Here is a 17877-nt window from a genome sequence, read left to right as displayed (position 1 = left end):
GCGTCGGTGGACATTGACTTTAAAATGTCATCTGAAATTTTAATCCGAGGTTCAATCTGTCTAATCGGTTCAATTTTTCTCGTCATTTTAATTGATTTACTTTTGATAATAGTTTGCTTATAGGCCCTTTAAATCCATCCTTAGAGTTTGTAGGCCCATCAAGAGATGCAATCAGTCTTAAAGGTAGCTCATTTTTATGCAACATGCAAATTGACCAAAAAGATTTTCTTCCGATAAGTTTCTCCAGATGAGTTAACAATCCGCCATCGTTACCAGACCCAGTCATTGAAATAGTGGAATCTGATCCATTCTCAATTATAGTTTGATCAATTCCTCTAGGAACCATCCGGTTATAAAACCCGATTGCAGCTTCTTTAGCTGGTTTGTTTAGACCTTTTGAAGGTGTACAATGGGTCAAATAGGCTCCATCTGGTTCAGTAGTAACACTTATGTTTTTTTACTTTTCTATTCTTCAACAAAATATTTTAGTAATTGAATTTTCAATTAAAATTAGAGTAGGATCTTTTCTTCCATCTAAAAATATGCCTTTGATAGGTACTTCAATAATTAGTTTTTCTGATGAAACTCTAGTTTTATTCATAACCTCTCGTCTGGCTCTCAAAATTATTTTAGGATCACATGCTAAATTAGCCATTTTTGGAGTTAAGTAATTCGATTTGATCAAACCTTGAAGAAAGGCAAATATAATTGCAGATGGAGCAGCGAGTGATATGTCAAATTGAAGACATGCTAGTGCTGTATTGGGGATCTTCATGTAATTCTATTTAATGGTAACAAATGGGGAAGTCTTTTTTTTGAGATTATTGGAGCTGTTTTCAGAAGATGTTTCATTTGCATCCCTAATATTTTCAGGTGAAATTTCTTGATTAAAGTCACTGGGATGGGATCCCACTGATTTATAAACTTCATCTTCAATGTTTTCTGTTTGAACCTGTGTTTTAAAATGAGCTTTTTTATTCGAAATTTTTCTTTCTTCTAAAGGCGCAATATCTGTTATTTTTCTTTTCCCTGCCTTAACCTGTCTATCTGTTTCTACCTTGTCTATTTGATACATTTGGTAGCCTAACTCTTTACCAATCTTATCTCTTTGAGATCTGAGCCATAATAAATCAAGTTGTGGCACCATAGTATCTTTAGAACAAATGCATGAAATGTGAACTCCTGCAGCACACTTTTTAACCTTCTTATAAGGACAGTTTTCATCTGTACAAAGTAATATTTTGCACCTACATTTTGTTATATCCAACAATTTGTCCAGCTTACCTTCCCACAATTTGACAATTTTTTCTTTTGTTTCTTTTTGATTAGAAATGTCTCTAAACTTATTCCAGGAAGTTAAAATTTTATCTGACAGCGTTTTTTGAGATATGACTACAGGAGTCTTAAGCAAAGCATGGATTGAGACCATTGTTTCATTAAAAAGTCTGCCAATACCACAGAGATTTCTTTTACAGATAGATGATATCTTCTTCAAAAAATATAAAATTTAAACTGTTATAAAATTGTTTGTTAGAAATACGTAATATTGTAATATTTCCTACCAAGTGGTCACTGGACGTCCAAAGACACCCAGCGGACGTCCAGACGTCTAATCGATGTCCTATGGATGTCATCGGACGTCTTGTACCCAACTAGGCATATATTGAAAATGCATTTATCAAAATTGTGTCAAAAAACTTACCTATCAAGATCGTCAGAAAGAAGCAAATTTTCTTGAATATGTAGACCTTTCCTTAGTAAATCCCTCAGTGTAGAAACTTCAGTTTCCAGCCAATCTTTTCTCACTCCAAGATATTTAGTTAAGTTAGTTGTAGAAGAATGTCTAGTTTGTTTCAATTTTGAACTCTCCATAACACAATATTTTATTTTATTTATTATTCACTGTAAAACAAAAATAATTTTAGTAAAAAACCACAAAAAAAGTTCAACAAAAATTGCAACGTTTTGATATCACAGGCATAGAAACAAATCCATTACAAACACAAAGCAAATGCTAAGTAACTATGTTCTATAATTCATAGATAACAATTACAAGTGGACTTAGATTCCATTAAAGTCCATTTTTCTAATTTAGATAATTAAAAATGTAAAGTTTTGTTAATTTTTTGTCATAAAGATGTAGTTTTTATCGTATTTTTACATTTTTCAAATTGATTTTTACATTTTTCAAGTTGATTTTTACACCAAAAAAATTTTTTTTTGTAATATTTTTTTATTGAATTTTGCTTAACTTACCCAAACCCATAAAAAATCACTCCCCAAATGTCATTTTCAAAAATTGTTTAGTATGACATACCCTAATCTGCACTCATCTAGTTGATGGAGTTTCCTAGTTGATGGAGTTTCAACAAAGGAAAAAAATGTAGTAACTGATTTCTTTCTAGATTTGAATGAGTGATTCTGTGGCCAGAGATTATGAGAAAGCAATTTCAAAAGTAAATTAAGGAAAGGAACAGCGGTCGATTTGATCATCAATATATTTCAATATGAAAAGCAGAAAATGGAGTGGCTTCGGCTACTACCAAAAATGTTGAATCTTACGAGCCCGTGTAAAAAATTGTTTGCAATCATCCAGTTATGAATGCTACTGCAAAATGTAACGCTTTTTACAGGATTTATGTGATTATAGAAAAGGGAAAACTTATATTCTTTTTTTTTTTTTTTAAGTAAATAAAGTAAAATTGTGAAAGTTATCTTTTCTTCTTATTGTTTGTTTCTAATAATTTTGTAAAACTTGATTCATGTACATAAATGCACAAAACATGACTATGATTACAAAACTAAAATTGTGTATGTCCGAGCCAATGTTAGTGAAATATTGTAACACAATATTCGTGTGAAATTGAGATTACTTAGCCACCGTACATAATACTGAGCTTAAAGTTGGTACAACTTTATTCTCGGGAAAAATGTCAAAAAAATCAATATTGAACCAATAATGGCCCAATATTGCTTGCGACTCACTGTAGTTTGCCTAGAATGGCATTGAATCGTTTTTTAAAAAATTCAAAACTATTGCAGTTGCGAACTCTAGACCGTTTAAAGAACCTTTAGGGTTTACTTTAAGCATCATAAATCATAAAAGAAGAAAAAAAAAAAAGTTATACCACAAATAAATCAGTGAGTTAAAAAACAGTATGCCCAAACTTGGCGGATTTTACTTCACAGCTAGCGCAAGTATTTTACGGACATCTGATGTTATTTCATGTAATTCATGTAACTCGCGCCAATATTTTTAGTTTCTATCAATACTAGCATATGTGTTTTAAGGTTAACGTGCGTCTGGCAAATGTTTTAAAGGCATAAGTAATATTAATTAGTTCAGTGCCTAATGAGAATTCAGAAAATAGAAAATTTACAATCAGAATTAAATGCGAGGTAAAGAGTTAACAGACATGATTTTGTGCTTTCGTATCGAATGTTTAATTTTTATATGCACAATATGTAATTGCTCACGTAAAAACTTGGAAAATAAAAACAAACACAAAAACAACCGAAGAGAGTTGTTCACACACTTCGTTTGATTAAGACTGTAAAGGGCCGAATTTCTCTGAATCCAGTAAAGTTAATGTGGAAAATGACTAAAATGTTTTATGTGAGCAAGCATACTTTCAGAAATGTGGTCAAGTAGGACTTCAAGATTAACTCAAGTCAATATCAAGAAACATCTTGTTTCCTTCGTTTAATGGAAAAGGTTTGAAAGATCAACCAAAACTCATCCTGAAGAAGATATCAACAACTTAGAAGAAGATAACAAAAATTCTTATCTAATGAGACGAAAGCCACAGTTGGTTCTATGTTATTAAATAAGTTGTTTTCTTAGCTATCAACCAGGGGTCCAAGAGAACTTGAAGTACACAATAAAGATCAAGCATTCAACATCTGTAATGGCATTTGGAAGGGTTTCTTTAGAAGACCTGAAAATGTCTCCGGTTCTTTTATCAAATGTGGACAGAAAGTTTACTCCAATAAGTACATAAAAACCTCACGATGCTCACAAGACTCCAAAGGCTAATTTTGTGTTCCAGCAGAACGGAGCTCCTGCTCACACTTCAAAAGTGGCTCCAAGATAATTTGTTAAATCTTTGGTCAAAAAAGCTTTGGTTGCTCAGCTCACCGTAATTTCACCTATAGACTATTTATTCTGGGGTTTCATCGAGTCAAGGGCATGATAATGTCCACACAACAGTGAAGACTCCCCGCAGCCTGATATCAGCAATATGGTGTATCAGCGATGTAACATAAAGTCCAGGGACTAAATCCAGATCCATTTTTTAGAAGTCGACTTGAAGCTGTTATTTACCAAGGGATATTAAGAAAGTTAATTGAATAAAAATGTAAAATTTATACAAAAAAAGTAAACATTTTTACAATAGCTTTTTTTCATCAAATGCATAACGCGTTTGATGTATATTATTTGTTTATAATATATACGTAACAAATGCGTTAAATTTATATTCTTGAGGAAAGAGTTATAACAAATCAATAAAATTGAAATTCAAACCCATACTTTAAGGCTTTGATTTCAGAGAAATTAAAGTTCAACAGTTTAGAAATTAACTAATTAACTTTAGAAAGAATCAACAGATTTTATGAATTACTTTGTGATTGGGACCATGATATGAAATAGCCAGTAGAGTTTTATATTTTTAAATGGTATTGATAAAGTTTCTAGCTGCTCTTGAGCTGTATTTGTTACAAAGAAATTTTTCTTAACGCCAGATGGAAATAATTCCAGCCTGTAAGTAAATATAAAGAAGATACTTTGGTAAAAGTTAAATTGTGAAATACTTGACGCATTCATGAGCTTTAGTATGGGTTGCGTAAATTTGTTTTTAAAATACAGCAACCTTGATACATGTTTTTGACGATAAAGAGGGTCCAACTTTTATTTGTACACAAGAGAAGTTTGCATGAAAAAAATATTTAGTAGTTTTAGTATTATAAATTTATACGGGATCATAGGTCTTGCTTTATAAAGTAGGCTTTATTTTTGTATGTCGTTGTTAATAGTATTTATTTTTCGAAGAAAAACTTTCATCAATAATATACTCAAAAACTTTGTTAAGATGGACCCTTGCGAAGGGAAAAATTTTTTATATCTTTAACGATGGAAAAATGTTGTCATTTTCTGTTGATTAAAATGAGCGAAAGATTATTTTTTCTGCGTTTGATGAAAACTTATTTGATATGAAAATGTATTAAGTTTTTTCAGTTAAACATCATAGTTTAATATAATAATAGTAATATTTAATACTAACATAATAAATGTTAAATTAATATAATAATAGTAGAGACTTTCGATCGACATGGAAGTGTAAAATAAATTTGCATTATATGCAAAGATTATAACATCGAGAACACAGACGTTTTTGGAATATTATTTTATAAGATCTTTAATTCAAGTTCAGTCGAATATTCAGGCTTGGACTGGGCCGCCGGGATACCTGGAGATTCCCGGTGGGCCGATTGGCATAAAAACTTATATTATATTTTTAGTTAGGCTACATTTTCTTTTCCAAATAAAATGTAAATTAAAAGTTAACTAAAAATATAATAACTTTTTTTCTGGCCTCTAATTACATCTAATTAAAGGCCATCTGCCGGCCAATTATATAAATTTTGGCGGCCATCTTGAGCTGATCGAAAGTAGTATTATATTAATAGTGAGTTTAAGCATGCGTGCTTTATCTTTAGGCGGTGTTAGTAAAAGCGTTAGCAAGTGTTCTACCACTACAAGTATAAAAAACGTTAAGCACGTAAAAACTTCAACAAGTGCGTTTTATCATTAATTATTCATAACTTATTTTTAAGTTAAAATTATTTCTAAAAAATATCTGTGCTATAAACAATTAAAATATACATACAAATACATCTACAAATTTTTCGGAACTTGCGAACAGTGAACTGGGAAAAAGGAATCTCGACATTGAAATTCAGACTGGTTTGAAAGAGAAAAGAATTAGAGCAAATCAACTACTTGAAAGTGCAAAAGATAAATTTCGTATCAATGTTCACAACATGGTAATGGATCAAATAATCAGTAGTTTAAAACAGAGATTCTCAGAGCATGATAGTCTATATGCTGATTTATCTTGTTAAGATCCAAGAAATTTTTCAGAAATTTTGAAAAAAATGCCTAGTTGCAGATTGCAGCATCTGAGTGGGTTGCTCAGAAAGTTTGATGCAAGTGTAACAAAAGATCAGCTTCAAACGGAATTATCGGACTTTGCAAGGAAACGGGAAAGTTTCGAAATAACTTTTGAAGATGAATATAATTTAATATTTGACACGAAAGTATCTGGATCTGTCTTGGACAACATGCAACAATATAAATCCGAAGAATCTGAAACTGTCTTTACAATCCCAGAAGTGGAAAATAGTGACAGCCACAGAAATAAATGCAAATTTTGCAAAAAATGTATTGTTTGTTTTTACTTTGTCCTCCAGAAGTTTAACTTGCGTAGTCTTGCGTATTCAAATTTGTTTTTGGCTTAAAAATTTGTGCTGACATTATCCTCATCACAAGTTGCTTGTGAAAGGTCATTTTCGAAATTGAAATATATTTTGAACAGATTAAGAAATTTGATGAGCCAGTCAAGTTTACAGTCATTCATGCTGATGTCTTGTGAAAAAGACCTCCTTCCGAGAATTAATAACGATGCAGTAATTGATGTCTTGGCATCGACTAGTCAAACGATGAAAAAGTTGCTATACTAGTCAATATTGAATAGCGATTATGCCTACTATTTCTAGACTCCAACTTACAACAATATTTTAGAAATATTTATTTTTATCAATATTTAGGCTGGGAAGTTTAAATTTTTGTTTTTCATACTTTAAATAATAATAAACAAAAATGTGCCCAAAAATAAAAAGTCCTTTACTAATATTTTTTATAATATAGGTAAATTTAGAAAAATAAGGGCGTTAATCATAGTCGTTGTCATGGGCGGCGTGAAGGCTCTCGGCGCCCCTATATATATATATATATATATATATATATATATATATATATATATATATATATATGTTATAAACCAATTGCTTTGTATATACATATATATATATTAGGGTGGGTCGATTATATATTAGGGTGGTATCTTTCCTGTACATGAACAAAAAGTTGTCTTGGCATCAGTACAGTATGAAAATAATACTTAAAGATTTTTTATGAAACGTTTAGGGGTCCCAACTTTTGATTAAAGTCTTACCTTATTTGATGTATTTTAACCATTATCTTGGTACAATCTAAATATCTACTATCTATAAATCATTGACTAAAATGCATTGGCAAATGGTTTAGCACCTAACTACAAGTGCTAAAAAAGAAATGGAACAAATTTTATAACGTTATTTACATGTGACGTCACCAACATTAGCAACATACCATGTGCTGGATTTTTTAGAAACAAGCAAAATATCTAATATATTATTTTGTAATTTTATTTTCTTCTTTGCAATAATAGATCTATAGTAAAATTCAAGTAGGCTAATATAGATGTATACTACAGTAGGCTATAGTTTAGACTGTAGAAAGATCACTTCATTTAACATGTAGGCCTATTTATGAGAGGGCTAAACATATTATAGTCTGTATAAATATTGGAATATTTATTGACTAAATTCTTATGAAAAATTGTTTTAACAGCTTTTATTTATTGTAAACATAACTTGTTGTAGTTTTTTTTATTATTTAAGACAAATTATATTAAATATGGATAGTATGTGTACACGAAGTGCAACTAAACATCCATTGTTTGGACAGTTAGTTGATCTTCCTGAAAATCAAATCATATGAAGACGTTATTAAGGCGTTCTATTATAATCAGAAAACAGTATTAGAAATTAGCTTGCAAGAAAGATATTCAATTTTAGCAGACAGAGTAAAATGTGTTTATTCAAAAGCAAGTATTCCCACAATAGAAGTGAATAGCACAATCATTAGGATTAGAAGACTTATGGATAAAGTACATACACTTGAAAAATATTCAGATGCAAAAAGAACATCAGACACGTTCACTGAGAAGTTGAATTCTTTTAAGCAGTTATTTGACATTTGTACCTGCAAATGCTTTGATTCGGGCATTAGAGATAGGAACTTATGCACGTGCCCACTGCCAAATAAAATTCCATTCATAGAGTGGGATTTCTGGGTTGACCAGAAAACTGTTAGAAATATGATAATTGGTGGAGTATACAAAGAAACGAAAGCAACACTGGAAAAGAGACAAAAACGCAAATTTATGAAATCAATGTGTGATGAAGCACAGTCAAAAGAGGTTGAATATGAAACTGAGGAAGATATTGATGAGGATGAGCGTAACACGTCTGAAAGTAATTATACATCAGAGGAAGAGACAGTATCAGTGCAGAACAGAAACAAGTACAAGGAATTATGTAAAGCAGTTGATCGATGCAAAATTAGCAACAGAGATCCATGTCTTATTGTTAATGCTGTTTTAAAAGACCTCAGTATGTTGCCTTTAGCAACAATTCTTCATCCTTCAAAGCTACGTCGACAAAGGAATTTCTGGAGAGATACTCTGGTTGAAGAACATATGCAGAGCAATAAGGAATTTTGCTGTATAGGCTTTGATGGAAAACAAGACGTTACATTAGTTGAGAGTTTTGGTTGTAGAAGAAGTAAAAAAGAAGAACATTATAGTATTGTCTTGTATCCAGGAAACATATACATCGATCATGTAGTTCCTGAAAGTAGTAAAGCTGCTGATATAACAAAGGAGTTAATGTCAGTTATTATAGAGACAAACTCCGTAGAAAGCATTCAAGGTGTTGTGTGTGGTGGTTATACAAATAATAATACAGGTAAAAGCAACGGAATCATAAGAAAATTGGAGGAGAACTTAGGTAGACCATTACAGTGGTTGGTATGCCTTCTACACTGTAACGAGCTGCCATTTAGAAGGTTTTTGGCAGGCGTGGATTTTGCTCGAACTACAGGACCTTCCACATTGACAGGTACAATTAGCTCAGCTCTAGAATATGATCCGAATGAATTCCCTGTCGTTAATTATTTGCCAATTACTGGTAAGGTGACTGATTGTGATGAAGCTGTCAAGAAGGATCTTAGCACAGACCAACTGTACTTTTTGAAAGCATGTCTAGCAGTACAGCGTGGACGTCAGGCTTCTACAGATATTGATTTCCTCGAGAAGAGTTTACCTGGAAATATAAGTCACGCTCGGTGGTTGACGAAAGCCAACAGGATTTTGCGTCTCTACATGTCAAGAGAGGTGGCATCTGAACCTCTCAGAAGAGTAACGCATTTCATTTTAAACTTTTACGGACCCTCTTGGTTTAAAATCAAATCAAATTCTTCTTGCCAAAATGGTGCTAACAACTTCTTTTACTTAGTTCAATTGTTTCAGGAACTTGATGCATTAGATGAGGCTGTGGTTCGTCCTGTTCTCGAAATTAACTGCTATTTTGCGCATGCTGAAAACATTCTGTTAGCTACAGTTAGTGATAGTGATATGGAAATTCGTCGTTTTTCAGTAGAACAAATAATAAGAGCAAGAGAGAAGCAGACTAATAGTAACATACCGGTTCGCGTCTTTGATAAGAAGGATATAACATTAAATCTGGCTGCGACATCGTTCATTAACATGATTGACTGGGACCAGAGTAATGTTACGTCTCCTCCGATGCTATCACACCTTTCAAATGATCAACTTACTTACACACATCCAATACTACTGCCCGATGTTCCATGTCATTCACAGGCAGTAGAGAGAACAATTAAAGACGTTAGCCCTGCGAGCTGTAAAGTGTATGGGAGAAAGTCCCGTCATGGCATGGTGTTACAGAGTAAGAAATCCAGATTAGAGATACCTAAAATAGACAGCAAGAAAGATTTTATTAACAGTTAGGTTAAACAACTTTGTATTGTTGCTGTTTAACATTGATTCGTTACAGTTTACATTCTTTTTAATTTGTAATACATTGCAATACATTACACTAACATTGGGTATTTATGTAGTCTTTCAAGTCAGAGTTGGGACCTGTAGACACTGTCCATAAAATAAAAAGTGAAGTTTTTTCAAACGAGTTTAACAAAAAGCAACTTTTTAGACATGTACAGGATCTCCAACTTAATATTTTTTACATTTCGACTCACCTTAATATATATATATATTAAATATATGCAACATACAATGAAGTGGGCCGCCGTGACAAAATTTCCCGGGCCGTTTTTTCAAGCCAGTCCGACCCTGCGAATATTCAGTTTAAAAAGCAAATTGACTTTTGCTTAATATATTATTGTTTGTTAAACATTTATATATACTGTGAGGAGGGAGAATTAAGTTCAAAATAACGATTAAAAAAAGACGTACACACATTCAACCTGTCATGCAAATAAATGGTAAAAACATAATGCGTAATAAAGAAAAAAATTAAAAACAGCTATTAGGAGAAGACATACCCGCAGAGACCTATTTACCTGTCAAGTAAATAAATGATAAATAAAGAGTGCTTTTTTTTAGAGGTATAGAAAAGTCAGCAACACATTTTTAATTGGCGCCCATTTTGACAGTTGTCAAGTGATTTATGTTCAGTTTCTTTTGGAATTTCAGCATGAATAAGCTGATGCCTGAACAACGCTTCCTAATTGTGCAAATTTTTTTTGAAAATCATGGTTCTGTTCGAAATACTTAACGTGCAATACGTCTATTTTACAGTTAACATAATCGTCCATCAGAGCAATTAATTCGATTAACCGTGGAACGTTTTCACATCCACAGAGACGTTGTACAGTGCATAAAGAAGAAGTTGTTGCTGCTGTAGAGCGTAGCATATAGGAAGATCCGCCATCGTGTACAGCAATTGGATATGTGTCCATCCACTTTATGGAAGATTTTACGGAAAGATCTTGATTTGCGTGCCTAAAAACCAACTCGTGCAAGAATTGAAACCACACGATCACCCAGCAAGGCTTAGAGTGGTGAGTGGGCCCAAAACGAGATTGCCGTTGATCCTGATTTTTATAAGCGAATTTTATTTTGCGATGAAGCTCACTTTTGGTTGAATGGCAACGTCAACAAGCAACACTGCCGTATTTGGAGTGCAGATAATCCTCAAGTGTATGCGGAGACACTATTATATCCAGAAAAGCTAACTGTTTGGTGTTCTATATGGGTTGGTGGAATCATTGCTCCATACTTCTTCAAAAACGATGCTGGCCAGAACATGGTGACCGCTATAGAGCCATAATTTCTGACTTTTTATTCCTCAATTGAACAACCATGATGTGCAGGAGGTGTGGTTTCAACAAGACGGCGCAACATGTCACACAGCTTGTGCCACAATCGATTTATTGAAGGAAACGCTTGGTAACCGCATAGTTTCACATTTCGGACCCGTGAGTTGGCCTCCAATATCGTACCACTTAACACCACTAGACTATTTTCTGTGGGGATATGGCAAAAGATTATCTTTCGAATAAAGTCAATTTCATGTAAATTTAAAAAAATCATTATTGTATTATTCAATTTCAAAGTTTTATACCTCTAAGAAAAACACCCTTTCGGTATAGCAACAAAGACAAGCAATAATAGAGAACTATAAAAGGTAAAGAAAAAGTTAAAAAGATTTTTTTTTGTAAATCAGATCATTTTTTGGATAAACAAGATGTTTTTAAAGGTGAACGAAAAAAAATAAGAAAAAATTTTTGATAATCAGAAAAAGCAAAGAATTAAACAAAAGTCAGGAAAAATATTGATCAAAGAAAAGTAATAAAGAAAAAGAAGAAGAATAAAAGAAAAGTAATTAACAAAAAACAGTATAAGACAATACAAGGAGAGTAAGAAAATATTATTTATAATTTCGTTAACGTAATAAATAAGAGTGCTAACCACGATTACACGCTAATAGAACATTATAATCAGAAATATTGTAGTTAGAATTTATTAAGGACGGAAAACACAACTTTAGCCCTTTAACAATTAACCCTTGTTCTTTCCTTAGCCAATGTCCCCAGACCCTTAAGCCCAACTTTCGCATTCTATATATATAACCCTCGAACCCTTACCTTCTTAACCTCTATTAGTCCTTCATCACATTACACCCCTCATCCCAACATAGAACACAGTACACCCCTCAAACTATATCAAAAGCATTTAACAAAAAGACCACCTTCACAATACCCAAACAGCAATAATACTGTAATAGATAAAAGAGATAATAGTTTTAATAGTAGATAGAAGTAGTAGATAATAGTAGATAGAAGTTTAAAAAAAAACAAAACAGCAAGAATTGAGGTTGGCTCGTGGTTACTTAAAAAAAAGCTGCATCTCCAGCTTCGAAGATTCATGAAATTTTTGTTTTTAATTTATCTGATACAATTGATGATTTTTAAAAACGATTAAAACGTGCAAAATCGTTTTATTTATCTCAGGAAAAAGATTGATAAAAAATCTTTAAGAAAATACCATTAAGTTAAATCCCCCTTTTCGATTTAATTTAAAACAAAATGAATATAAATTGCTTCATCAAAATAAATAGAAATTCGATAAACAAATGCTATTTAGAAATCTTATAAAGAAGAATACGTTAATAAAAATAAACTATTTTTGACTTAAGTATTATATTATATATAATGTAAATTATTAATGTAATATATATGATATAAATTATGATATAAATTATGATACAATTATAATATATAATATAAATTATTATATAAAAATATCAAAAAGATGTGATTTATATACATTTAAATTTCTTCAGAAATGTTTCATAAGGGGCTACCTATTTTACCATTTTTTTAATTATTATTGATAAATTATTTGTGTCATCATCAAAATCCCTTTAAAAAACATTTAGAACTAAAATCAATCTTTGCACATAGTTTATGCCAGGTTGCAATTATAGCAATCATACTACCAATAATTGGTATTTAACAATGTTCAAAGCTATTTATCTCAGCAGACTTTCTTATGGCTTTTTTTTTTTCTGCCACTGTTATGATCAGTAGCTCCTGCCAGAGAGTGAACAACGGCTTTGAATAGCACTTTCAGATGCATCTTTGGTTGGACCATTTTTTCGTAATGCTCCTGTGAATATACATTATCCTTTACAGTTGAATACAGCAGATTACTTGTTACTAAACATAATATTAAGAATAAAATATACATTATGTATGTTATCAAAAAATGTATGATACATACATAAGTTTATATCTTTAAATGTTAATAATTATCCCTTAAAGTTTAGGAATGATTTCTTAAAGATATAAGAAAGTATAGTAGATGATTTAAATATTTCTTTATTCCGAAATTTCTTATATAATACATTGTGAAAAAAATTTTTTTTCACAATGTATTATATAAGAAATTTCGGGATAAAGAAATATTTAAATCATCTACTATACTTTTTTTTTTTTATCAGTATTATATACTGTTATACTTAATATTATTTGAAATTTGAGATTTCCGCACAAGTATATAATAAATTACTATGTTGGCAGCTCCCAACAGTTGTAAGTTGGTTAGCAATTATCATTTTAGACCAATATAATAGCTAGGTTTCTTTAGTCTAAATTTAAAACTTAGATACTTTTTCTTTACTGCCATTTAACAAAATAAATTTAAACAAACTAAAAATGAAAATTATACTTAGTCTTACTGAGAACTTGGGCACAACTGCAGTTTCTCCCCCGCCCCCCTTTTTTTTTTTTATGATTGATTATGATAGAATTTATCCTGATTTAGAAAAATATAAAAACATAGACCTGAAAATCAACGGAAAGTGCTCTGATTCGAAGTCAAAGTTGTAAAAAATCCCACTAAAAACCCTAGTATTCCCCATTTTTTAAAAATCTTCATCAGCATAAAATTCTCTATTCATAATCAAAAAAAAAAAAAAGGAGGGGGGGGGGGGGAGAAACTGCAGTAGCGCCGGAAACTTCTACCTTATTTTATCATATTTATTCTAAAAAACGAAAAACAGAAAAGGTAACATACAACAAATTTTTGTAAGAATATTTTCTGTTTACCAAAAAATATATATTTATATTTGAAATTTATGTAAATATTTTTGCGAAAAAAATATTATGCTATACAAAAAAACAGATTTTTTATTTAAAACTCATATATTTACCAACGTTTGAACTCAAGATATAAAACTTCATTATAATCAGTTTTATAATTTTCACATTAGCGTTCGTTTATTCCGTTGCCATCTTGAGAGTCCAAAGGCTTTAAAAAAATTGCCGTCAATGATATATATTAACTAGATCTCTAACTTCACAAAAATTCAGTAAGAAAAAGTGAAGCAAGTTTTTAAAGTTTTTAATGCCGGTAGCCGCTTTATTTAAACTGACAATAATTCATTTTTGTTTTGCTTTGATTTACCATTGCGTCATTTGAGGCTGGCGAAACAAACTTGGGCTGGCAAAAAATTTGCTTCACTGTGGTGTGCGAGTTAGATATCTTGTTAATATATATTATTGATTGCCGTATATGCTATTCAGTTATGTTTTAGAGCAGTGGTCCAGTTGTGGCTAACCAGCTCTGGCGTGCCATCTGTGTATATATATCGGCCCGTTATTGTATATATTCAGGACTGGATGCCGCAAAAGGACCACATGGCAGTTGCTATCTGGCAAACCTGCTCTGGTGAATCTTTTACGGTACAACAATGGTTCATATCAGCTCTGGCAAGGCATTTATAGAACTTTAATGTCCCGTAAATGGATCGGCACTGGCCCATACGAGCGCTGTTACTTGGGTTGGATCGTTTAAAGAAACTTCTAACTCGAATGTTTATTGTTTTTTTTTTTGCATTGTTTTCTCGTACAACGCCAAATATTCCCATCAATACTACGACTATAGTTTTGTTTTTTGCATTAAATGTTGCATTGAGGGCTGGTCATGGCTATAGAAAATAACCCGAATTCTCTGCACCAAGGTATGCACTCCAACTACACCAGAGGAAATATATTTTAGTAAAGTTCACCGTCAGGTATGTAGTGATGTGGAGCGAGCCATTGGACATCTCAAAATCCGTTGGAGGTGTTTGCACAAAAGTGGTGGAACACTTCAGTACACCCTAACAACTTGCTGCAAAATATTTTTTACTTGCATTTTACTGGAAAACTTCTGCATTTCCTTAGGATTAAAAATTCCAGATAACATTAACTTTGAGGACAATGATGAAAATTATATGCATGGTATTCAACCGGAATTAACTCAAACCAACCAAATTCGTCTTGGTCTTTTAAGAAGAACACAAATTAAAACTATGTGTTTGCAAATCAAAGGCGATGATATATTGTAAAAATGTTGCATTGATGCCTGCAGGATATTTTGCTTTAGATATGATATTTTTAGGCATATAAGCTTAAGTATGTTCATGCTATGTCAAATGCGATTGATTTGCAAATATAAAGAAGTGATTGGAGTCTCAGAATAAGAATACGTTAGGTATGTTCATGCTATGTCAAATGCGACAGAACGTTCATGTAACTATTTGGTATTTCACCAATATTTGGCAGCATTTCCGTAAAGTTAGAGTCGCGCATGAGTTGCATTGAATTACGCAAAAACTTACAACTTTTTTGGAACGCAACAAGTTTCGTGAATACGTAACCCAGACACTGCTCCGAAGCCATCTTTATGCTCAAATAACCAATATTTTATTATTGTTAAATAAACAAGTTGCAATAATAATGTCTGGTAAATAAACAAATTAATGCTAAAATAGTTCCACTATAAAAGTAAGTTTAAACAGTTCACATAAAAGTTAAAATTAGAAGACACGTGCAAAGCATTACTTCGTAAAAATGTTTTTTATCTTAGTTTTTGCTTTTTCAACTTTCCACACAGCGCTTTTTATTATTATTAACATTTAAGAAAATTTAGTGGTTTGCTTTATAACAAATATTTGTGTAGGGAATTTAGGCAATATATATAGTTCCAAAAATATGGTTGTTTTAAATTTTCATTACTTGAATTATCAAGAACTATCTTCTTAAAGAATGTTATTAATGTTTTGTTGCACAGTTCAAAAAAGCAAAACATTTTTTGATATCTTTTAATTTTAATAGAAAACAAAATGCGCATTTGAGATCTGAAAATTTTATTAGAGATTATTAATGAGATGATGGATCCAAATTAATAACAAAGTCTTAGCAATATTTTAAAAATATCAACGTGTGAAGGAGTGTTTAAAACGAGTTATGGGAAACGGGAGATTAAATTTTACGTGGTTAAAGTTTTACAAATCGTCACTTAGAAAACGAAATCCCACCTAATTCAACCATAAACACTTTAAGAAACTCATGAACATATTTAGAAAAATAGTTGTAGAACCTATTTTAATATGGGAACGAAAGAATTATTTAAATTTACTTGTAAGTAAACAAAACTAAAACACTTAAAAGCGAATAAATTTCGAAGTTCAAAAGCAAAATATCGTCCCCTCATGTTGATTCTTTTCTGAAAAAAATAATAGCAACATTAAAATCTTTAAAATCATTAAAAGCTTACACAAATTATATTGGTTCTTATGGATGTATTTTAATTCTTTGACAAGAAAATAATTGCGTTTTTCGGACGAAATATTTCAGAAACAGACGTTTTTTTTTTCATGAAAAAAGTCACGTGATAAAACTTCCTTTTTTTAAAAAAATAAATAGCTACAAATAAATTTTTTCTACATCTCTCATTAGTAAATCAAAAAATGTAAGTATAAATTGAAACTAACGGATAGTGGCATTGAATGCAAACAGAGCCGGGGTTAGAGTCCCCGCCCCCCGATCGTGGATCTAAATTGTTAAAAAAGCCCTAAAAAGCCCAAAGTTTGAGTACTTGAGTATTTGAGTACTATTAAGCTCACCATTCAGGTTTTTTAATAAAAAAAACTTTGTTAATTATCAGCCTGATAATTATCAGTGCGGGAGAATCGTGTTTTGTAAAACTTTAACTGAAAAAAATTGGAAGATCAGTAGTTTTTACAAGTAATGAAATTATATATAAGTAAACTAAAAATTGTTAACCATGTGAACTATTAGACTGATCATTTTTATGAAAAAGTCCCGTGAATTCCAGGGTGTAAGATATCAGAACAAAAATGCCCAGTAAGTATTATGATTACGAAGCTATTGATGAATCTCCGGTCTGTTCTGTAAAAGTTATCGCCACTATAATGTCAAATTAAATTAGTAAAATTCTTCGTTTGATAGATTAATGTTGATTTAACTATTGGAAAATTAACAACAATAATTTTTATTAGAGATATAAAGTTCAGTTTGGGATTATCGTTGATTGATAAATTATCGTTGATTGATAAATTTCCACCACACTGGTTAAATCCTAACTGATAGTTTTTATGAAAAACCCTCTGAGTTTTTTAAACAAATGTCAGAAGTTAACGAACTTATTTGGAGTTTACTCATTAAAATAAGTTTCATACGGAGACAGTGCATCGGTAAAAAAATACTAAACGTTATTTGATGTCGATATAAATGACACTGAAGCTAGAATGGTGTAAACAAAAGGATGCGGTTTACTATTATTTTTTTATTTATAAGGTAATGGTTTTAATAATAAGCACCTTTTATTCTTAGATCGAATGGGATGCTTGTTTGTCAGATCAATTGTACAACCTTATACTGATTCAAGGAGTAGACAGACAGTCATCTGTCATTGCTGATCGCTTAGGAAAAGTTTTTGCTGAAACCTCTTGCGTACAACGGCAAAGGTATGCAGAAGTTATTTTTATAAATGCATGCTAAAACATGCTTCATGAATTGGTTATTTAAGATTTTTGTCATTCCGTAGTTCAAAATCAAAACTAAATCCAAAATTTGGATTTAGATATCATTTCGAATAA

This window comes from Hydra viridissima, unplaced genomic scaffold (genome assembly GCF_058129835.1).
Source record: "Hydra viridissima isolate aposymbiotic clone 2 unplaced genomic scaffold, HvirCarnegie_v1 scaffold_6, whole genome shotgun sequence".
Taxonomy (NCBI): domain Eukaryota; kingdom Metazoa; phylum Cnidaria; class Hydrozoa; order Anthoathecata; family Hydridae; genus Hydra; species Hydra viridissima.
Note: the sequence above shows the minus strand (reverse complement) of the source record.